Below are 24,112 nucleotides of genomic sequence, written 5' to 3'. Positions count from 1 at the left end.
GGCATGATCTAAAACTGCACCCTGCCAGGGTTGGGAGGCCTGGTGGGACTGCCGGTGGTGCAGCAGTCCCACAAAAATGGCAGGACCACATACCTCCCTGGTGAAAAGTGGGTAGGAGGTGCCTTATAGCCTCCAGCCACCACACACTTGCACAGTTCTGGCTAGGGAAAGCCCAAACCTGTAAGATCTTTTAGAGGTCTGAGGTTTGCTGGTTGTAGTGGAATTGTGAGGCTCCAGGTGAGCTTAGCTGCCATCTGTGAGGCATGGGCCGCAGTGTTAAGGAAGTATGGAGCTGAGGAATGGATGTCACTCCTAGACATCAGGGGCCTAAATGGGCAGCCTCCCATCTGGGAAACATCTCAATTGGTTTTCCATCAAGGCATGGCAAACAAAAGAGGGGCGGGCAGTTGGGCCAGAAACAGGTGGGCAGGCTGAGATCTTACCCACACCGGAAAGGCCCCCTGTTACTGTTACCACTCCTGCTGGTTTCATCCTGCTGCGCCTTAACACACACACACACACACACACACACACACACAGAGTCACATGTTACAAGTTTTGCTTTGAACAGTTTGAGGTGCTGTTTCACAGAAACTGCTGCATCTATCATCCTTGAAACCTGGCAGGACTCATGGCCTTAGCAGGGGCAACCATTCCTGAAATTTTCATCTGAATCAGGCAAGAAATTACAAAGTTATAGACATTTTAGTGATTCCCCATTATAGCCTATAGCCAAATCACCGAAATGGCGTCAAAAGTCCGAAACAGATTCAGGTGAATCAAAACAGAACAGTGATCCCAAACACCAAAACAAATCACTGTCCTCCAAAATGGCTGAATCCGAAACTGAAATGAAACAGCCATTTTGCACAGCCCTAAACAGTGCACTTGGTTCTATTCTGAATTGTGACTCCATTTTAGGTCATGTTTCCAGTTGGTAATCAACAGTATTACTAGGTTCACAAAAGTACAATTCACAGTCAGCCCAAAAGATCACTATCAGTCAGAAAACTAGCAGGTGGAGGTGAAGCCTAGGAACATTATAGGTTCATATGGGAGTCCTATGGACACCTCTGTAGAAGATTTGTTAAAAAAAAAAAAAAAAGCCAGACAACTGGAAAACTACAGATCATACCACTATTATCTTATTTCATTCAACAGAATTTTAATAATCCTTATATTATTTTATGTTATAAGAGATGAGTTACTGAGTAAAAGAAGTATTAAGGGTAACTTTACCCAAAATTAAGCTAGTTGATGGCGCATTAGCAATTCCAAGGGCTGGCTGCTTGGGAAGATAGCTTTAAAAAAAAATTTGGAATTCAAGTCAGGGGGATACAGGAAATAGAAAAATGGCTCTTTTTGTTTCTTGGGGAAGGGAGCCAGCTGGCCCATTTCTCAAACCATTCTCTCTAATGGGCCAAAGAACAATTGAGATATTGGCTCTGGAGTCAGCAACTTATTTCCTTTTCAGAGGCAGAAGAATAATACTGGATGTAGCATCCTGAAAGTAGGATGAAAAACAAGGCGACATAGAACAAAAAGGGAATGTTTAAGGGATGTAACTTTTTTTTTTTGCCTTTATGAAACAAAATGCCTCCAGAAAATAACAAGTTTGTTAGGAAAACTGAGATGTACAATAATTAAACTGGCTTGAAGGAAAACAGGATGTATATCAATTGAAAATAAATGTGTCTTAACTCCTAAATGAATTAATTTAACAGATGCTTTCACCTATTAAAACACAAGACACATCTCCAAAAGATTCACACAACATTCAAATTATATTACTAATTTATATGAGCAATAACATTAAATCTTTTAAGATTATACTTCATTTCTTTGCACAATTCTTCCTAGTACAACTTAACCCCAGGCAATAAGAAAATCAGCAGTCCAACTCTAAAAATTATCAGTGTTTTCTTGCCCAACCTTCTGTACTCAAAGCTGAATGTACTTCTATGTACTATGCTTAGCTGTGGCTGTTACTGGGCCTTGAAGTGCCCTAGTTCAGAAAGTAACAAGATATAGGCTATATTTTTTCTACTAATAAGATATAAATAAATAAGAGGAAGAATTCCAATACTGCAGGATGTAGTGTACTCTATCATGTGGTAACATTGTTAGCAGTAATTATTTAAATAAGTTATATATGAAAAACAATTAAAATATGATTAGAGACTTGGCCTTTGGGGTACAGTTATATAAATTTAGGGTGACAAATAGAGCAGCTTTCCAAAAAATATAAACACAAGCAAGAGTGTACCATATATGGAATAAGATTGACAACATGAACCACATTAGGCAAAAGTCCTTCTGAAATGCATAGGATTTCTGCTTGACTTTATAACAAAAAATAACTACCTAATGCATTCAGAAGAGCGCTTTTCCTTGACTACAAGCATAACTCTGCATGTCTTTGTTGTAGATGGCACAGCTACAGATGCCTATTTAAGGCTGCCCAACACTTCCCATCATGAAAATAAAACAATTTCCTTGTATTTCTGCCAAATCTTAACATTTGGGTTTAAATGTTCTATTCTGGGATCTGAATTCTTTAAAAGTTTCAGCTACTTCTGTAAATTATATGAAGCAAATGCTTTTTTGATCATGTGAATAAGTTGATCATAAGTGGGACGGATGCTCCCCTCTCTCCTAAATCAAGTATCCAAATTTTAAAAGGCCTTGTCTCACTAATATGACTTTTGCGACTCCTGTTAAAAGTGCCCCAATTGCCAGCTTTTAAAACAAATGTTTTCTTCACATCAGCCAAATTAGTCTTGTTAGATTTTGGCAGCTTCATTCTTCAGAAACTCCATCTATACAAAGCATGGTACATCTAGGGGCCAAACAGACATTTTCTTGACATCCCTGCTCCAAGCTATTCAATATTAAAAGTAAGGAAACTGCTTCTCCCATGTTCTCTATGTTACTCATGTGAGGTCATCAGGTAGCAAAGAGAAGGAAGAACTAGCCTGACTTAGAAAGCAAAGAGATAGTAAATTCTGGGGAGAGAGAGAGAGAGAGAGAGAGAGAGCGAGCACAGGATAGAGGGTAGAGGAGGAAGTAGTGGAGAGGCACAATAATGGGGAAGAAAAAGACAATGACCAGCCATGAAGAAAGAATGGGAAGAAAGGGAAAAGCAGGGGTCTTCAAGCGATAGAGTACACTTTCTCCTGGATCCTGAAACTGAACCCAGGGGAACTAAACCTCCACATTTCTCTCCTAAAAGCAAATGCTTGTAAAGCTCACTAGCAAAGTATGTGCAAGTACCTTGCTCTCCCATTAATTTCTAAGTTTAAAGGGGGAAATGGTTTGTGTTTGTGGATTTAGAAGTTCAAACTCTGACAGGGAACTTGGAGAGAGGCAGTGGATGAAGAAGAAACACGGGAATAGTGAATAGTCTGCTCTATCACTTGCCTACTTCCGAAGTATCCTAATCACAAAGATACTGATTATTCTGGGATGAACAGGTCTCACTCATTTTTATTTTAGTAAAAACCTTGCACTGGAAGAGATTTCTCAAAGGATACATTTTTATGATATCAGCATTTTTAATGAAAAACTCTTTCATCCAAAAAATCCTAAAAAATATTAGTAGTCAAGTTGTTTAACTACATGATCTAAAACTATTTTTATTCACAGGAGCCCCAATTCATCTAAAGCACAGCTTGGAACTTTGTTCCAGAACCTTTTTCTTCCTTTTTAGCATTCGTTTTTGCTTGAAATAAAAGTCCAACAGGAAAAAAAACCTGGGACCTATCCACTGAAAAAGTAAGGCAGCTTTAGTCATGATATCATGAAACACCTTGGCACCTTCCTATGAAAGGCACCTTCCCTCTCATACTCAGAGGGCACATCCAGACAACATGAATGTGACTCTCCCTGGGGATAAATAGCATCAGTTAGTTATGCCACTTCTACTTTTCCCCAAGGAATACCCCAGCACATGTTCTGGTGCATAGCAAATTGCCCTGAGTGTGTGTGCATATCTTGGGGGGGGGGGGAAGTGAGGGGCTGGAGGGGCTGCAGAAGAGGTGATCCAAGTGTGAGGATCCTAGCTGGTAACCAAACTATGGCTCTGGCTTGCCAGGCTCCAGTTTCACACAGAGCGCGCTACAGCCACATGCATCACCCCACTTTTTTTTCAACCATTTTTTAAGATACGAGGATTTCCTGGCACCTAATTCTCACACTGCATTGCAAACATGCAAATATACAATGCAGAGAACCTTTTCTTGTGTGCCACATGCATTTTGTGGCACCTCAAAAGTATTTGAGTCACTACAAAGTACACATGCATGCTCATCTGGATGCACCCAGAGGTAAGAGGAATCTAAACGTTTCTCGTACATTCACATGCACCTTTTAAATTTTTTAATTTTTTCTTCTCCCAAAACTTATCTTTGTCTTAAATTGAATAGCACTAAGCCTAGTGTTTATTCCAAAAAAAAAAAAGGAAAATAAGAGAGCTACAAATAAAAATTCTGAAAGCAGCAATTATTCCAAACTAGCTGCTTAGTCTCTGCAGAAGAAAAAGCATCATTTACTTGGTATTTTTCTTAAATATCCATAATGCCCAATATGGCCACACTCTCTGGGCATTCTGGTGGGTGGGTGGTAAGGGAGAGTGGGGACAGGGCTTCCACTAGCTCATTCATATTGTTTTGTGTTTCATGTGAGTTTTATACACTGAGCAGGTGACATGATGGATGGAGGAACAGCCTGAATGTGCAACTTTCTTACCACAGTTATAAATCATTTTCACAATTAAATTTGCTTTTCTTATAAAGTCTGCTGATATTTGCACTGCGTGCAAGCATGTGGAAGCATGTGCACTTGCAGCAACTCAAATAGAAGCGGTACAAATGTGAGCCAGGGCCTTCTGCCTCAGCACACGTGCTTCGATATGCACTTTGGTGTGGGACAAATTGTACCACTTGGGGCAAAATAACCCTGCCTGCCTCTTCCCAGATCTGCCTCCAGGGGGAGCTAGAGCCTGGGTTTAGCACCAGTGCTGGCCCCAGCAGTATAAAAAGCTGCCCTGGCAAGTGGCTCAGGAGCTTCTGGGGACCAGCTAATAGGTATCTGGGGACACTACCCCTTCTGTCAGCTGGACTGCTGAAGCAGCCCTGAGAGTTCACTGCACCCACTACCCACTGCAGCAGTCTGGCAGTGGGGGCTGCTGCCTGGCTGTGACCTGCTGCCACCTGCAACAGCATGTGGCTGCAAGGCTGCATGCCTGCCAGACCCAGATGGAAACTGCACAGCCAGTAGAGGCACCTGTTCCTCTGGGCCAGCTGCCAGTGGGCTGTGGCTGCACAGTTGCCTTTGTGCGGCGCTAATGCCATGTGTGCCCCTTTCCAGCTATCACCTGGAAGATGTTCCCATGAAGGGGTCTGCTTTGAACTGTCAAAGCACGTCCTCCTGCCCCAAGTGACCAGGAGGTCAGCCACCTCCACCTAGGTCCAGGTGCCAGCTCTGAGCAGGCTGTTCTGCCTGGGTTCTGTCACATGCCTCCCTAGCAGGAATTCTGGTGTTCCCTATTTAAAACCTGAAAAATCTCCAGGGGCTCCATGCTGGGTAAGTAGGGGGTGGGGGGAGTTGAAGGAGTGGGAGAGGGTGTAGGGGACCATGGGGAGGGGCAGCTCAGGAGGGGTGGGTCCACTGGCTGCCTTCCCACATGGCTCCAGCCTCTCCCCCCAGCTCACCTCCCTGCTCAGTTACAGCCCACCGCTCAGCCCACATCTGACTACAGCACCCCGCTCACCTCCCTGCTTGGCTGCCACCTCCTCACAGGCTGCCAACCCCCCACTCGGCCCTTGCCTGGCTGTGGCCCCCTGAATGCTCTCTGCCCAGCTGAGGCCCCCCCACATGCTCCCCGCCCAGCTGCAGCCACCTTGCTCACCCCTTGCCCAGCTGCAGCCTCCTTGCTTGGCCCCCTCTTGGCTCCAGCCCCACCACCCCACAGCTTACCAGCAACAGCAGTCACATTCTTGCCCTTGTGGCACAGGCTCCCTGCACAGCGGGAGCCAGCATGGCTGGGCCCCAGCCACAAGGTATTTACACAGCCTCTGCCACAGCATGCTGTTGTGGCCCAGCTCAGTGCGTTGTGGCATGGGACCATGTGCTTTCAGGCAGCTGTCACCCGGGGCTGTGTGCCACACCAGCCTGGGTCTTGTGTGTACAGAAGCAGCACAGCTGGACAGCACAGGGCTTATGCATACAGAACCCAGGCCTGTGTGGCCAGCAGTCCCTGCAAGCAGCGTGGTATCCTGGGTGATAGCTGGAGCTGCCCAAAAGCACAAGGCCCTACTCCACACCTTGCCACATCGAGCCAGACTGCAGCAGTGCACTGTGGCAGAGACCGTGTGGATACCTGGCAGCTAGGGCTGAGCTGCACAACCCCCTGCCATGCAGGGGGGCTGTGCCACAAGGCCAAGTGCGCAGCTGCTGTTGCTGGTAAGCTGTGGGGATGTTGGAGGCAGGCAGGGGGTGAGCAAGGAGGCTGCAGCCGGCAGCCAGAGCAAGGGGGCTGCAACCAAGCAGGGAGGTGAGCAGGGGGCTGAATCCAGCTGCGAGGTGAGCGGGCAGGGGGAGAGCCATGCAGCCAGAAGACCTACCCCTCCTGAGCTGCCCCCATCTGGTCCCCCTGTACCTTCAGTAGTCCCCCTAGGCTACCAGAGCATTTCTGTGGAAGACCAAGCCTCCGATTGCCTCAGGGCATGATCCAGGGTCATACCCTGCCCCGCTTTTTTCCACCTCAGTTTTTTTTTGTTACCCCTAATTTTGCCCCCCACATGAACATTTTCTCATTCTTGCAAGTCCCTCTTGCAGCACCTCAAAGGGTTCTGAGACACTGCAAGATGCACATGCACATTTGTATGGATGTGCCCCATGTGGGGACAGGAGTATATGAATATCACAGTACATTATCTACAGAAGCTGTCATGTGCCCCAGAACAGTGTTATAGCTAAGCAAGCTGTGCAGCTGCATGGGACAAAACACTGGTCAGCTCCCCTTCCCTTCCCCCTACTACATTATGGTTATGTCTTAGGGTGGTTGCTAGTTGAGTTTATTTGTTTATTCTACTTATAAGCCACTCTTCCCAACAAAGACTCTCCTATAATAAGAGAACAATAACTTGTAAAACAGGAGAGCAAAGAAGAGAACAAAACAACTTAAAAAGCAAGTCGACTTGGGTCATTTCCAGAATGGAACCTTTCCACAGTGCCCCACGAGGTAAATGTTTCATGTAATCCACGTGTTAAAAAAGATTTCACAAGAAAAATGAAAGTGCTTTGAAACTTTCTTTCTAAAATATTCCAGAAGTGAATTTCAATTGAAGACAAGTAGCCTAAAAATCTTAGTAAAAAGCTTTTGATACAATTTTGGAAGAGATTCCTATCTCTTATTCACACCAGTGAAATAGCTATACAATTTTCACAAAAGCAATGTAATGAGTCATGTTGTGAGATGTTTCAAAGGAAAATAGCAGAAAGGTCTGTGCTTCATGATGCAATCACCAATATCTTGATGATCCTTGCAGTGCATTAAGGATATAAATTGTGTCAAACTAACCTGATCTCGTTCTCCAACAGGATGCACTATATTCATGAAACCACTTATCTGGACTTCAGCAAGCCTTTTGACAAAGTCTCACATGACCATCTGATAAACAAACTGATAAAGTGTACGCTAGACAGAACTACACTAAGATGGATAAACAACTGGCTCAACTGCTGCAATGAGACACCCAGGGGCCACACCAGTGAAGGCCACACAACACACAGTCTGCAGCAGGGGAGCCCAGCCCTGGATTTCTGGACTGTGCACAACACAGGCTCTCCCTTCCCACTGTTCTCTGAAGCCTCCCTACTGCTGCACTATGTGCCCTCCTCCACAGCTGCACTACCCATCCACCCTGCCCCATTGCTGCACTGTGCACCCCCATCCACCAGCTGAATGTGATTCCCTTTTCCCTGCTGCAACATGCACCCTCCTGGGCACTCTGACCACTGCACTGTAAGCTCTCAACACCACTGTCCAGCTGGGACACAATCCTCCCTCTAGTGCAGTCTCAATCCAAATGCAAGGCCTATGTGCCAGAGAGCTATGCTCTAGTGCTCCCTGACTTCTGGTTTGAGCCACTGCAGGTATGTGGCTGCATTTCCTGAATCAAATATGAATGTCTGCTCATTTGATTAATTGATTGAATCTTTGCAGCTTTGACTAATCTGCAAAGACTGAATTGATTCAGCCTCGGGCTTTTTGACCATCTGTACTTAGCCAGGAAGAATAATAAAAAAACCCCAAAATATAAAATAGGTGACAATTTGCTGGATAGCAGTTCAGCAGAGAGGGATCTAGGGCTGCATCCATGTGGGACATTTTGTTTCCTTGGGGACTTGAAGTAGCAGCACACCTTGTGTCGCTGCTATGCATCCCTGGAAAACGTCCATGCCCCATGCCCTCTGGTGTGATGCAGATTACCCCAGGTGGGGTAGAAGAGGCTGGGGCCAGCACTGGGCTGACCCCAGCAGCCTTACCTGGGGTTCTGGTGGCCTCTTGGGGATGCAGCAGTGATAATCCTGCTGCTCAGAGCCTGCCTACCAGACGGAGCATAGCTCCAGCCAATCTGGCTGCAGTTTTGGATGGTGCATGCTACCACTGCGTGTGTCACTCTGCTTTTTGTGTTTGTGTGTGGGGTTTGACCCTGGGCTCTTTCCTACTTTGCAGCATGGAAAAAAACTAAATGTATGGTATGTGGCACCGCAGACACATCTGCAGTGCCACATAATGCATGACCATGCTCATCTGGACATGGTCTAGAAGTTTTGGTAAATCACAGCCTCAGTACAAGCCTGGAGTGTGATGTAGTTACATAAAAGGTGAATGCAGGTTTGGGCTGCATCAACAGGAGTATTAGGTGCAAGACAAGTGGGGGTGGGAGGTAGGATAGTGCCCCTTTACTTGGCACTTGTTAGGTATTATATAGAGTACTGTGTGCAGTTTTGGTCTACACATTTCAAAAAGCATATGGAGAAGGTAGAGGGATTTGGAAGGCAAGCTATATGAGAACAGACTAAAGGAAATAGGCTTTCAGGAATGGTGCTGAACAGGGGACGTGGTATCAGTCTTTAAATATCAGGAGGACTGGCCATAAAAACAGGAAGCACACCTTTTGTCTCTTGCTGCAGAGAGCAGGACGTAGACCAGTGGCTTGAAGTTTCAGCTAAGCAGGTTTAGACTGGGTATCAGGAAGAAACTTCTTCACTTTGCCTATGCTCTATTATGAGTATTTCTCATGCTTCTGAGCTTTGTTGATTGTCATGTGGGGCTGAGGGGCATCATTTTCTCCTCCTGTTGCTGTACTGGTCAGGGTTTTTTGTCTTGTTTTTTTTGTTTCTGCTTCCTCAGAAACACTGGGGGTTAGCTGCAGCCACAGCTGGGGATTTTGACTGGGCTGCCAACGTTCCTGGTGGGAACAAAACCTAGAGGTTCATGGCTAGAGGGTCTTGCTGCTCTGCTTAGGGCTAAACTGATGACAACATTTGGGGTTAGAAAGGAATTTTATCCCATGTTCAAATTGGTGAGGACTATGGAGATATTTCCCCTCTGTAGAGTGGGGTATGGCCCTCTTTCTTGGATCTCTAATATACATGTTGCATATTTTAACAATGCTTATAGCAACAGCAGGACACTGGCCACTGGCCTCCCTCACTTACTCTACGGGCAGCAGGTTAGGGTGCTGCTTGTGGTTGTGTGGCAGGATTGCCTGTATAGTTGCAGTAATAGTTTAGACAAGCTTCGCTATAGGATAGTTTGGATAGGGATGGTCCTGCTTCAGGCAGGGGGTCAAATTAGATGACCTCCAGAGGTCGTGCGCACGAGTGCGTGCGTGCGTGTTACAACTGTAACTACCACCCCCACTCTCCCTAAGACAAAACGCAAAGTGTTTGTCATGGAAGACTCCATCGCCTTAGTCTGCTGCCTCCTGAGAGCCTGAATCCAAGACATTGCAGAGAAGATCCCTGAGCTCCTCCGGCCCACTGACCACTACCCAATGCTCCTTATCCATGAGGGCACAAATGACATGACTCAGAGAAGATCCACCTGGGTCATGAAGCACTACAGGGATTTGGGAGTGTGACTTAAGAGGTTGGGGGCACAGGTGGTATTTTCCTTGATCCTCCCACTTCCAGGCTATGGGCTGAGGAGGGAGAGGAAAATCGAGGTCATGAGCCAAAGACAGCAGCGCTGGTGTCATCGGGAAGGCTTTGGCTCCCATAACCACAGTCTGCTCTTTGGTGAGAGAAGAAATGAGTTCCTGAGAAGGGATGACCTCCACCTCTCTCTGCTGGGGAGGAGGCTTTTCTCAGCCAGACTGGCAGGTCTGCTCTCCCGGGCTTTAAACTAAGGGGGACGGGGGGAGTACAGCCACTACTGGCCCACTAAACAACCCTTGCAAAGCCAGCAGGACAAGGCACTTAAGGGAGCCCCAGCCCTGGAATGATCTGTAGGCAGGGGCCCCCAAAAGGGACACCTGCATGACTGTACACAAATGCCAGGAGCTTGGGAAATAAAACAGGAGGAACTTGTCCTCCTGCTTAACACAAATAATTACATTGTCATAGGGATAATGGAGACCTGGCGGGACTCCACCCATGGCTGGACCACATGTATGCACAGCTACACCCTGTAAAGGAAAGATCAAGTGGACAAAAGGGGTGGGGATGCAGCTCTCTGTCAAGGAAAGCTACGCACCCCTGCATACCAACATTGGTGCCCAAGGTGGATGACCGGACACCCTCTGGGTTAAAATCTGTGGGGAATATGGCACAGGGGACACAATGGTCAGAGTCTACTACAAACCTCCTACCCAGGATCAAGAGCTTGACCGGTAGTTTGCCAGGGAATTGGTTGAGGCTGCACATTCCCAGTGCATGGTTGTCATGGGAGACTTCAACTATGCAGACAACTCATGGGAAGAAGGCTTGCCTAATCTGAGCAGTCGCAAAGCTCTCTCTCTCATATATGGGTGAACTCTATGTGATGCAAGAAGCCTACAGGCCGATGAGAGGTAAAGTGCTGCTTGACCTGGTACTGGCAATGAGGGATGACCTAAGCAGTGACCTAACGATTGAAGGGAAGCTGGGTGATGGTGACCACGAGCTGATCACCTTCACCATCCACCGTAAAGCTGACAAGTCAGTCAGCAATACAGAATTTCTCAACTTCAGGAAAGCTGACTTGGGACAAGCTAGAAGGCTCATCAGTGAGGCCCTAAAGGACCACAACCCAAAGCAGAGGGGAGTTCAGGACAAGTGGTTGCTCCTCAAAGGAGTGATCCTGGATGCACAAGCAAAGTCTATTCCATCTCTGAAGAAAGGAAGCAAGAGGTCACAGCAGCCCCCTTGGCTCTCCAGGGTACTAGAAGGCCTCCTGCATCTAAAAAGAAAGACCTACAAAGGATGGAGGACTGGATCTTCCTCCAAGGAAGAATACTCTTCACTAGTCTGGACCTGCAGGGAGAACCAGGAAAGCAAAGGCTGTGATGGAACTCCAACTAGCTACAAGTATTAAGGACAATAAAAAGTCCTTTTTTAAATATGTGGGGAGCCAGAGGAAAAGGAAGGGCAACATTGAACCCCTGCTAAACCAGATGGGACAACTGACAACCGATGCCCAGGAAAAAACCAACTTGCTAAATGGGTACTTTGCGTCTGTTTTTCACCAGGCCCATAGGATTCCCCTGCCCATTACAGGACAGGGAGGCCCAGGTGAGGAAGATTCCTTACCCTCCACCAATGCTGACCTCATGAAAGAACACCTTGAGAGGCTGGACACCTTCAAGTCAGCCATCCCTGACAGTTTACACCCCAGGGTACTCAAGGAGCTGGTGAGCATCACAGTTCAGCCCCTGGCATGGATTTTTGAGAAATCCTGGTGCTCTGGTGAAGTGCCCAAAGATTGGAGGAAGGCCAATGTGGTGCCTATCTTCAATAAGGGGGGAAAAGTAGATCTGGCAAACTACAGGCCATTTGCCTGACCTCTATCCCAGGAAAAGTCTTAGAAAAGATGATGATCAAAGAGGCCATTCTTAACAGACTGCTGATGGTAACATCCTGAGGGATAGCCAGCATGGGATTTTTGCAGGTAGGTCTTGCTTGATCAATCTTATTTCCTTTTATGACAAGGTGACTTATCACCTGGACAAGGGAGAAGAGATTGATGTCACATATCTTGCCTTTAAAAAACCCTTTGATCTGGTATCCCATTATCACCTCTTGGCAAAACTGGCTAACTGCGGCCTCACCATGATCTGCTGGCTGGAGAATTGGCTCCTTGGTAGGACCCAGAGGGTGGTGGTTCACAGAAGTCAACTGTCGTGGTGTGCTGTGACCAGTGGGGTCCCTCAAGACTCTGTCCTTGGGCCTATACTATTCAACATCTTCATTAATGATGTGGACATTGGTATCAGAAGTAGACTGGCCAAGTTCACTGACAACACCAAACTCTGGGGTAATGTATCCACACCTGAGGACAGGAGGGCAATCCAGACTGACCTTGACAGGCTCAGGAAATAGGTGGATAAGAACATGATGGTGTTTAATACGGAAAAATGCAAGGTTCTCCACCTTAGGAGGAAAAGCCTGCACCATGCTTATAGGCTTGGCAGTGCTATGCTGGCTAACACCACAGATGAAAGGGACTTGGGGGCCATGGTCGACCACAAGATGAACATGAGCCTTCAGTGTGATGCTGCGACTAGTGAAGCAAGCAAAACACTGGCTTGAATCCATAGATGCTGCTCAAGCAGATCCCGGGACGTCATTCTCCCACTGTACTCGGCCTTGGTGAGGCCGCAGCTGGAGTACTGTGGCCAGTTTTGGACTCCACAATTCAAAAAGGCTGTGGAGAAGCTTGAGAGGGTGCAGAGGAGAGCCACATGCATGATCAGAGGTCAGGAAAAGAGACCTTATGATGAGAGACTGGGAGCAATGGGACTATTCAGCCTGGGGTGATCTGGTGGCCACCTATAAGTTTATCGGGGTGCTCATCAGAATCTGGGGGAATGACTGTTCACCAGAGTGCCCCAAGGGACGACAAGATCGAATGGTCACAAACGCCACCCTGACTGGTTCAGGCTGGACATAAGAAAGAACTTCTTCACTGTCCAAGCCCCCAAGGGTTGCAACAGACTGCCACCTGAGGTGGTTCAAGCATCCACTTTGAACTACAATCAGACCTAGACAGGTTACAAGGGTGGGCAGACAAGAATAGGATGGGCTTCAACACAGACAAGTGCAAGGTGATGTACATCAGGAGGAACAACTGCACCATACCTACAGGTTGGGGAACTCCCCTCTTATCGGCACGGAGGCAGAAAGGGATCTGGGGGTCATCATTGACTCCAAGATGAACATGGGCCAGCAGTGTGGGGAGGCAGTCAGGAAGGCCAACCGCACCTTGGCATGCATCCACAGATGCATCTCGAGCAGGTCCAAGGAGGTGATCCTCCCCCTCTCTGCGGCACTGGTCAGGCTGCAGCTGTAGTATTGCGTCCAGTTCTGGGCGCCACACTTCAAGAGGGATGTCGACAGCATCGAGAGGGTCCAGAGAAGGGCCACTCGTATGATCAGGGGACAACAGGGCAGGCCCTATGGGGACAGGCTGCGCGACCTGATCAGCCTCCAAAAGAGAAGGCTGAGGGGGAGATCTTGTGGCCTGTTATAAACTAGTCAGGGGGGATCAGCAGGCATTGGGGAAGTCACTGTTTCCCCAAACACCACCAGGAGTGACCAGGAATAACTGTCACAAGCTGGCAGAGGGTAGGTTTAGGTTAGATATCAGGAGGCGCTACTTCACAGTCAGGGCGGCTAGGGTCTGGAACCAGCTTCCAAGAGAAGTGCTGCTGGGTCCTACCCTGGGGGTTTTTAAGAGGAGGTTAGATGAACATCTTGCTGGGGTCATTTGACCCCAGTACTCTTTCCTGCCATGGCAGGGGGTCGGACTAGATGATCTGCTCAGGTCCCTTCCATCCCTAGAAACTATGAAACTATGAACACCTTCAAAACACATTTGGATGCTTATCTTGCTGGGATCCTATGATCCCTGCTGAATTCCTGCGCCTGGGGTAGGGGGCTGGACTCAGTGATCCTCCGGCGTCCCTTCTAACCCAAATGTCTATGAAATCGAAATGTATGACCCCCAGTTGTTTAGTGATTCTCAAATCATGGCCCACAGCATCCTGGGGTGTCTTGAGTTCCTTTCAGGGGTGCCTCTGCATACCACATTGTGTTAGCACTGTTTTATGTATGACCATGATTTATAAGATAAACTCAGAGGTGTCAAACAGGAATCAACGGTGTCAAAAGCATGCTGACCTAGTATGGTCTTTCTGAATTCTTTGCAGCAGAATTGCTTTATTATCATTCTGTGGTCAAAAAAGAGTTTAAAAAAAAAGCTATCATTTTCCAAGGGGTGCCTTGAAACTAGTATGTGGTGCCTTAAGTCTAACAAGTGTGATAACCACTGACTTAGAAGTTAAGCATCCCTGATAAGTAATTGATTTCCTTCAAGCCTTTCCTATTTGAAAAGAGATTACTTTCTATTTTATTTGCACCTGGCAGGCAGTTGCTTTTTATGCTCTCATTCCATATATCTTGTAAGTGTGTGGGGGGTGGTTCCCCATATACTCTGGACTACATTTAGTCTTTTCCTCAGATGCCTAAATTTAGGGACATTTAAATGTAGGTCACATTAGTCATTTTACAAAACTGTTTAAATAGTACAGGATTTTGCCAACTTATTCCAAGTTCAGGAACCATTTTTTACAGCCATTAAAAAAATTTGATTGGTCTGGGTTTGTTTTCCAAGGACCGAATAAGTTTTCAAAACAAAATGAAGTTGATTTTTTTGCTAGAGTAGCTTGTGTTTTACATCATAAATAAAACACACTTTGCTAAATCTAAGGTGGTAAAAATAAATACCTTAAATACAGAAGTAACTACTAATTTCTGCTTCATGAAAATTTTATTCTTCCATCTTTTTTTCAAGGATTCCTCAAAGTCTATTTGTTTTTCATTGGGCTTGTTCACTGTTCTTTTGTGGGGTTGTTTTGTGTTTTTTCTTTAAATTGGAAAAAATATTCATATCAGTGCCTGACTTACAAAAAGCAAGGTCTGAAATCCAATAAATCCAGAACACCTTTGTAAGTAACATTCAAAAAATGATGGCATTAAAACTGATTTTAATGCAAGTAAAAACTAAGAAAAAAAATAGATATGAAAAAACCATACACCTTAGCATTTCTAGAGACTCTACTGTTACCACATAAAAGAAGTTTCAAGCCACTGAAAACAGGAGTTTAGAAATAAATGATGCTTATACCAATAATAATATATTTTTTTAAAAACTGCTTAGTGTTAACAAAATTTTATCCTAAATAACAAAATGCATAGCAGTAAACATGCTACAAGGCTGTTTCAGAAAGTAACATAACAACAATTTCAAAATCAAGCCATAGTTGTAAATGATGGGAGCATTCAACAATGCTGCCATCAGGTTCCCCACTAATTGCAAACAAAATGGTTCGATTTTGAAATTGCCATTAATTTCTGAGACACCCATGTATAACACTGGTTAATTTAGAATCTTCTCATTTTTTTTTCCCTTCTCATTTGTGTCAGTAAGACTTTAAACCCAATACAGTGAAGAGCCGGATTAAAAATGTACATCTCATTATGTTCATTTAGTTTAAAACAATTGTTTAAATACTTTCTTTTCCCCCCAAATACTAATCATGACTATCATTATGATGAGTACCAGTTAAAAATAAAATTGTGAATGGGAATATGGAAGCTCCCTTTTGCCCCTGCCCCTGCAAAAAAAGTATGTGTTGGTTACTTTCGTTTTGACTGACTCAAAGCCAGGAGTTCTTCAAGGCATTGGCTAATTTCTTACCAACATTAACTACTTAATCAAACAACTTACCAGTCATGAAAAAAGAAACAGAGGATATGAAGACCGAGCCTCTGCTGTTGAAGAAGCCATTGCATACAGCTGAAAAATCACCAATGAAGAGTTGAAAATAAGATGCTGGAAAAGCAGCTCAATAAGCTTGAAAATAGTTGATGAAGAAATAAATGGTAATCATCAGGATCCCAGAATCTTCTTTGAATCCTGAGTTTCACAACTGGTAGACCTCAAAGTAAAAATAAATAAATACATAAATAAAAAGTGGACACAATATCTATACAACTTAAATATCTCAGTTTTAAAAAGTATCCAACATTGACCAGTTATGTGTATACTGAGGACCGCTATAATCAAAATTAAAATATAAGCTATTCCCTCATAGTTATATTCTAGCATCTGAGACGCCACAGAATTTTACTACTGTTTAAGTAGAGAAATCAGTGATTTTCCATATACCAATATGTGTAGTCACTTATATCTATTACCATTAGGGATGTAAAAAGTTAACAAATTAATTTAACCAGTAAGCCCAGTGATAACCGGCTAGCTTACTGGTTATTGTTTAGCAGTGCAGTGTGGCAGGGAAGTGGGGGAAGGTAATCTACCCAGTGCCCAACAGGAACTGGAAGGCAGCAGGTCAAGCAGGAAGGAGGAGGGGAGGGGGAAGGGGTAGTAGTACTTATAGCCTATGAGGTTAAAAAGGAAAACAGAAGTGGCCTAATGACTATTCAGTTAAGCAATTAGCTGCTCCTTCACAAGTGCTACCTTCCTCTCTCCCTTCACAGGTCTTCACCGGGGCCATGCTGTCTGGTTAGCTATGCCACTGCCTCCACCTACACCATCAAAAGGCCCCAGAAGTGGCTCCTAGCAGCAGCTGTGTCCGAGTTTCTGTGATACTGGTTAATCGTCCAATACAATTAGAAGATAGAGGGATAATTTTTCAATGACATTTACATCCCTAATTTCCATTCTAGATCCACAGAAATAAATTACTCAAACTATTTCCATAATAAATTTTGTTTCTCCAAAACTTTTTTTTTTTGGCAGAGGTGACTTAAATGTCCAACTAATCCTATCTTCAATAATTTGTGATTCTGTTTACATTTTTACATCCAGCCAAAATGAAGATTTTCCTGCTCAATGACATGAAAACATTTGATTCTCCAAAAGATAAAGTCTTCCTTTATGAATCTGAGCATGGCTCACTGAAGTCAAATACCTGAAGACTACCCAGTCATAACACAAGTTTATTTGTATTATTACATATAAAAAGTTTTCAGTGGATAATAATTCTATTTGCCTGATTTACTAATAGTTTATTTACTTCTAATTTTCTTTCCAAATCTAATTTGCACTCAAAAGTTTTTCTTCTACAAGGTTATATTTCCTCCTACTTCCAAACATTCCCTCTTCCTAGTTTCTGGACAGGTTTGGAGAGAGAGTTTTCCTGGCTTTCAAACCCATTTTGGATAACTGAAATATACACTGATGTGATTCATCAACCTTAATTCTATTTTACCAAGTCTGACTGGATTATTAGGTAATGCTAATACAGGGGACAGGAATGGTGCTTCACTTTACATATACAACTAGAAGATTTCCAGTTTATTTCTAGTTTATGACAGCAATTATTCATGAGATTCGAGCACTGCTAATGCAATTCACAATTATGTTGCAAATATTTAAATAGGATCAGATTTCAAAATGCAGATTGAAAAAACATATGTATTTCCCCTTCTCCCGTACTTCTTGACTGACCACATTTTAATAAATGGAGAACAACATTTTACAAAAATGGATCAGATTCCTGACAAGTTCAGCTCCCAAACAGGGATGAAAATAAGGGGTAACATTTTCAGGAAAACCCAGCATGTTGGGTGCCTTAGGACTGTCTAAAATCCACCCAAGGGTGTCAGATTAACAACCCTCGATCTTTAAATTTTTTGAAAACCTGACTTTACATGCACAAGTTTTTTTGGTTGTTTTTTTTTTAAGTACATGGTTTTATACTTTCAGTTTCAAACAGATGTAGTGTTATACCTCAGAGATTATAGTATTTCAGTGTGGGGTGAAATGTTTTCTGTGTGCAAGCATGATTATCAAATTATAATGTAATACCTAATTATTATTTTCAGAACTATGAATGTGCATAAAGCAAGTAAATTCAAAGTTGTGCAACTGCACAGTTTGTAGGACGAGGCAATTATCTTATGATCTTATCCTTATACCCATAAAACCCCCCATTGATTGGCAGGGTCTGACTTGCAAAAGCAGGGACCAAAAAAATAAAACCAGCCTAATAAAAAAACCCAACCCACGCACACCTCTATGGGTTCTAAGAGAAAGTGGCAAATGAAGGGACATGGGAGTAAGACTAAAGAGTGGAAGGTTACAATAGTGAAAACAGACCATAATCTGTATTTTAGGCAGAGGTATAATATAGCAGGGCAGCTGTGGTGCATGGGACTATTGTGGGTGTCAGTAGCAAGTCACTACTACAGCCATGTCTATTTTTAGTGTCCTCTGCCTACAAAGGCTACAGGTTTTACATATATATAGCAACTGTTCTTTCAATTCTGCAAAATCAAGTTGAGCTCTTAGAACTCACATAAGTTGTCAGAACAAAGGGTGGAGTGGGAGAGTACAGCTGGGAAAAAGCATCTACATGATAACATGATATCACGTAACTTCCCCATTCAATGAAAGCTTTGGATTTATCAGTTCTCCTCTCTCTAACCTGCATCTACCTCAAATAAGGCACACCACTTAAAATCAATGCCTCGGTCCTTGTAGAGCATTTGCAGGGGGGTTCTGTCAAATCACTGACTAGTTTAGGGGAATGTGAGTTAATGATGTTGTACATAATCACTTAGTAAAATATGACAGCAAGTCATTGGTTGCAAAATTTTCTTGCTCATTTTGTAAACAAGGACAAGGAGGCAGGACAAGGCTGAATAAATACAGGAAATGGATGTGTATATTTATTTTTTTGAAATGCTGGCTCTGAGGAGAACACAGAAAAACCAAAAGGAAAAGAGACTAGGACAGCAGTGGTTGTGTGTGGCTGATATTACATTTGAAGAAAGAATTAATAGTAGGCTGTGGAAGCACAAAGAGAAAATTAAGAGGATGAGATACTGATCCAAAACTGCAACAAAAGCCTCCTTAAGAGTGACTGATTCTCAGGGGCATAGTTTCAGACAGGGAGCCTGTTTCTGGCAGGCACAAACTATGGTGATAAACGGATGTCATCTTTGGAGTGCTATCAGCTGTGCTGGGATGTTTTGGCATGACTGATCTGCTCTAGCAGTGTCTACAGATGTTGCCCAGGACCACGGTCCCAAAGGATAGAGCCGCAGGAGCAGCAGGGGCTCAATCCTGCAGGACAATAGCCCTGGGTGCCATTCCCCAACCTGACACAGAGGTTTTCCCACTTGTAAATGCACTCTCCAAACCAGGACATGGCAGCCTTATATTAACACGATGGGGATCTGCTGTAGGAGAGATCCCTGTGTGATACTCCATACCTGCAGACTGTCGCAAACCAGAGCACAGCAGCATGAAATGCAAACAGCAGAAATCCCACTACAGAATCAGGCCCTTCACACCTGTAGACACATGCTCCAACAACTCCCCTGCAGGTACAGAGCAGAAGCCCAGTTCCCCACTCTGCACAGGCAGACAGAGGCTCTAGCTAAGGGCCAGGCACCTGGGGCTGCTGTCATCCAGTTCAGGGCCACTGAAGGCCTGGAAGCACCTAGGTAGTGTGGCTAGAAAATGTAGGCAGACCTTATAGATTCATAGATGTTAGGGTGATTTCATAGATTTCATAGACATTAGGGCTGGAAGGGACCTCAGGAGATCATCAAGTCCAGGCCCCCGCCCAAAGGGCAGGAACTCAGCTGGGGTCATGGGATCCCAGCAAGATAAGCATCCAATTTACTCTTGAAGGTATTCAATGTAGTTGCTTGAACCACCTCCGCTGGCAGACTGTTCCAGACCTTGGGGGCTCGGACAGTAAAGAAATTCTTCCTTATGTCCAGCCTGAAACGGTCTTGCAGGAGTTTGTGACTGTTTGACCTCGTCATCCCTTGGGGCGCTCTGGTGAACAGACGTTCCCCCAGATCCTGATGGTCACCCCTGATAAACTTATAGGTGGCCATCAGATCACCCCTGAGCCTATGCTTTTCCACGCTAAAGAGTCCCATGGCTCTCAGCCTGTCATCGTAAGATCTGTTTTCCTGACCTCTGATCATGCGCGTGGCTCTCCTCTGGACTCTCTCAAGCTTCTCCACATCCTTTTTGAATTGTGGAGCCCAAAACTGGATGCAGTACTCCAGCTGCAGCCTCACCAAGGCCGAGTACAAGGGGAGAATGACGTCCCGGGATTTGCTCGAGAAGCATCTATGGATGAACGCCAGCATTTTGGTCGCTTTACTAGCCGCAGCATCGCATTGCAGGCTCATGTTCATCTTGTGGTCAATGATGACCCCCAAGTCTTTTTCTTCTGTAGTGCTAACCAACGTAGCACTGCCGAGCCTATAATGATGCTGCAGGTTTTTCCTCCCAAGGTGGAGAACCTTGCATTTTTCGGTGTTAAACACCATGAGGTTCTCGTCTGCCCATTTGCTGAGCTTGTCCAGGTCAGCCTGGATCACCCGCCTATCTTCTGGCGTGGATGCTTTGCCCCAAAGTTTGGTGTCATCGGCGAACTTGGCCAGTCCACTCCTGACTCCAATGTCCACATCATTAATGAAGATGTTGAACAGTATGGGTCCCAGGACAGAGCCTTGAGGGACCCCACTGGTTACAGGGCACCATGATGAGTGACTGCCATCAATCACAACCCTCTGGGTCCGACCACAAAGCCAATTTCCCAGCCAGCGGATCGTGGTGGAGCCAAGGCCACAACTGGGCAGTTTGGCCAAGAGGTGATCATGGGATACCAGATCAAAAGCTTTTTTGAAGTCAAGATATATGACATCAATCTCTTCTCCCTTGTCCAGGTGATAGGTCACCTGGTCATACAAGGAAATGAGATTGGTCAAACAAGACCTACCCGCAACAAACCCGTGCTGGCTGTCCCTTAGAATGTTATCCTGGGCCAGTCCCTCAAGGATGGCCTCCTTAATAAACTTTTCTAAGATCTTCCCCAGGATAGAAGTCAGGCTAATGGGCCTGTAGTTAGCCGGATCCACTCTCCTCCCTTTCTTGAAGATCAGCACCACATTGGCCTTCTTCCAGTCTTCGGGCACTACACCAGAGCGCCAGGAGTTTTCAAAGATCCATGCCAGGGGCTGGGCTATGACACTTGCCAGCTCCTTGAGTACCCTGGGGTGCAGGTTGTCAGGGCCAGCTGACTTGAAGGTATCCAGCTTCTCAAGGTGTTCCTTCACGAGGTCAGCATTGATGGAGGGTAGGGGATTCCCCTCACTCAGATTTCCCTGTCCCATAGCAGGCATGGGCATCCCGTGTGACTGATGAAAGACTGACACAAAGTACCTATTTAATAGGTTGGCTTTTTCCTGGGTGTCAGTTGTCAGTTGTCCCATCTGGTTTAGCAGGGGTCCAACATTGCCCTTGCTTTTCCTCTGGCTCCCCGCATACCTGAAAAAGAACTTTTTGTTGTCCTTGATGCCTGAAGCTAGTTGGAGTTCAGTGGCAGCCTTGGCTTTCCTGGTTTGGTCCCTGCAGGACCAGACCAGTGCGGAGTAATCCTCCTTGGAGGTGAATCCCGTCCTCCATCCTTTGTAGGCTTTCCTTTTTAGCCACAGTAGGTCCGCTAGGTCTCTGGAGAGCCAGGGGGGCTGCTGTGCCTTCTTGCTGCCTTTCCTCCGTGTTGGAATAGATTTAGCTTGTGCACTGAGGATCGCTTCTTTGAGAAGCAACCACTCTTCTTGAACTCCCATCTCCCTGGGGTCATGGTCCCTGAGGGCTTGACCGACTAGCCTCTTGAGCTTGTCAAAGTCGGCTTTTCTGAAGTCAAGGACTTCTGTGTTGCTGACTGACTTGCCAGCTTTACGGCGGATGGTGAAGGTGATCAGCTCGTGGTCGCTGTCACCCAACTTCCCATCAATCACTAGGTTGCCGATTAGGTCATCCCCCGTAGCCAGTACCAGGTCAAGCAGCGCTTTGCCTCTCATTGGCCATAGACTTCTTGGGTCAGGTAGAGGTCATCCACGCACGAGAGAAAGCTTTGCGCCGGCTCAGATTTAGCTCAGTGATCTTCCCACAAGATGTCCGGGTAATTGAAGTCACCCATGACAACCAAGGTCCTGGAGCAAGCGGCCTCAGTCAGTTCCCGGGCGAACTCCTGGGAAGGGACCTCAATAGATCATCGAGTCCGACCCCCTGCATAGACAGGAAAGTGCCGGGTTCAGATGACCCCAGCCGATGCCCATCCAACCTCCTCTTGAAGACCCCTAGGGTAGGGGAGAGCACCACCTCCCATGGGAGCCCATTCCCAACCTTGTCCACCCTAACTGTGAAGAAGTTCCTTCTAATGTCCAGTCTAAATCTGCTCTCTGTTAGCTTATGGCCATTATTTCTTGTGACCCTCAGGGTCACCTTGGTGAATAGAGCCTCACCAATTCCCTTCTGTGCCCCCATGATGAATTTATAAGCAGCCACAAAGTTGCCTCTCAACCTTCTCTTGCAGAGGCTGAAGAGGTCCAGGTGCCTTAGTCTCTCCTTGTAGGGCTTGGCCTGCAAGCCCTTAACCATATGAGTAGCCCTCCTCTGGACCCTCTCCAGGTTATCCACATCCCTCTTGAAGTGTGGCACCCAAAACTGCATGCAGTATTCCAACCACGGTCTAACCAGTGCCCAATAGAGGGGAAGTATCACTTCCTTGGCTCTGTTTGTCATGCATCTGCTGATGCATGATAAAGTACCATTAGCTTTTCTGATGACTTTGTCACACTGATGACTCATGTTCATCTTGGAGTCCACTATGACTCCAAGATCCCTTTCCGCTTCCGTGCTACCGGGCACGTCATTTCCTAGGCAGTAGGCGTGCTGGACATTTTTCCTCCTTAGGTGCAGCACTTCGCATTTCTCCTCGTTAAATTGCATTCTATTGTTTTCTGTCCATTTGTCCAGGTCTGCCTGTAGTTGTTCCCTGACCTCCGGTATGTCCATTTCTCCCCACAGTATTGTATCATCTGCAAACTTGGATGGAGTACACTTCACTCCCTCGTCCAAGTCATTGATGAAGACATTGAAGAGTATCGGTCCAAGGACCAAGGCCTGCGGGACCCCACTAACCACTTCCTTCCAGGTTGATACCGACCTATCCACTACCACTCTCTGGGTACAGCCCTCTAGCCAATTTGCCACTGGACTGTGTAATCATCCAAGTCACAGTCTCTTAACTTGTTCACCAGTATGGGGTGGGATACCATATTGAAGGCCTTCCTGAAGTCTTAGTAAACAATATCAATCCCTACTCCTGTGTCAAGGTGTTTTGTAACCTGGTCATAAAAAGCGACTAGATTTAGTCAGGCATGATCTACCCGCTATGAACCCGTGCTGGTTTCCCCTCAGCATAATTTTTCCTGCTGGGTCTCATATATGAATCTTAACAATCTTTTCAGAGACTTTGCCAAGGATGGAGGTGAGACTGACTGGCCCATAGTTGCCTGGTTCCTCCTTCCTCCCCTTCTTGAAAATAGGGACCACACTGGCCCTTTTCCAGTCCTCCGGGACCTGTCCTATGCACTACGAGTGCTCAAATATTCTTGCCAGTGGCTGTGCAATGATATCAGCCAGTGCCTTCAGTACCCTTGGATGGAGCTCATCCAGGCTTGCTGACTTAAACACATCCAGTCCTTCCAAGTGACTCTGCAACATCTCAGGGTCAACGCTCGGTAGTCTGGCAGCTGTTGCCTCTCTACAATGTGAGACTTGTCTTGCTTCTCGTTTAGAAAGACTGAGGCAAAGAACTCATTGAGGAGTTCAGCCTTGTCCCCCCTGTCTTTCACCAATTGCTTTTGCCCATTCAGTAGTGGTCCTATACCACCCTGGACATTCCTTTTACTCCCTGTATATCTGAAAAACAACTTTTTGTTAACCTTAACTTGGGATGCCATCCTCAGCTCCATGGTAGCTTTGGCCTTTCTAACTGCC

The 24,112-nt window shown here is 45.6% G+C and overlaps 1 protein-coding gene across 1 annotated transcript in view; it reads right to left on the bottom strand.

Moving 5' to 3' along the window:
- Positions 1-16,157, bottom strand: part of CHRM3 (cholinergic receptor muscarinic 3) — a 407,999-nt gene extending 391,842 nt beyond the window's left edge. Inside the window, exon 1 of the mRNA XM_090031501.1 lies at positions 16,001-16,157. The gene's annotated coding sequence lies outside the window, so the exon portion shown is untranslated. The remainder of the gene's footprint in view (positions 1-16,000) is intronic.
- Between the last annotated feature and the right edge of the window lie 7,955 nt (positions 16,158-24,112).

This window comes from Crocodylus siamensis, chromosome 1 (genome assembly GCF_052110815.1).
Source record: "Crocodylus siamensis isolate JL-2025a chromosome 1, ASM5211081v1, whole genome shotgun sequence".
Lineage (NCBI taxonomy): Eukaryota > Metazoa > Chordata > Crocodylia > Crocodylidae > Crocodylus > Crocodylus siamensis.
This window is presented reverse-complemented; position numbering and strand designations above follow the sequence as displayed.